A 717-nucleotide genomic window follows, 5' to 3' on the forward strand; every position below is an offset into this window, starting at 1 on the left:
TTCAATTACTCTTTAAAGAGTTTTTATTAGGATTCAATTACTCTTGTAATTTGCCTATAAATAGGCTTGTTTTCTACACATTGGAGGGATATAAAAAAGAGAGTATTTGTTTTCTTCCAAATTTGTGTGAGGCAAATTTTTGAGAGTAGAGTGATTCTTCTCTTGCTATTTAGTTTGGAGGTTGTTACTTTCGAGGGTATTTCGGAGCTACAAATATTCAAATTTCTTTCCCGTTCATCGGTGTTTCTAGAGGTTCTTCTTCTAGGGGTTTCGTAGGGAGCCGCTCAATCATTGGCGTTTTTGGTTGCAAGTTAACCAAGGGTTCTATAGGGCAAATCTATCATTTTATTATTATTATTATTTAACTAATTTTGTTTATTCTCGTTTTTATTTCTAATTTGTGTTTCTCTTGTGTCTAGATCCGGGGTTTCCGCATCAACGACACTTCAGAGAGTTAAAAATCTCTCAACCAGGGATGGCAAGAGGGGGGTTGGTAGGGGCTTAACCTCCTAAATGAGAAATTCAACATTTGGCCATTTGAAATTTATAAAATTTTTAGTTAGTACATAGTAAAATTACACTCTAACCTCTCAAAATGATAAAATTTTAATTTAATCTTTTAAAAATTATAAAAATATAATATAAACTATCCATACCAATTTTAAATTCTTTGGTTTGTGGTTGAAGCTAATGTAACGGTTAGTTTTGGCCCGTTTG

The sequence above is a fragment of the Gossypium raimondii genome, chromosome 2, assembly GCF_025698545.1.
Source record: "Gossypium raimondii isolate GPD5lz chromosome 2, ASM2569854v1, whole genome shotgun sequence".
Taxonomy (NCBI): domain Eukaryota; kingdom Viridiplantae; phylum Streptophyta; class Magnoliopsida; order Malvales; family Malvaceae; genus Gossypium; species Gossypium raimondii.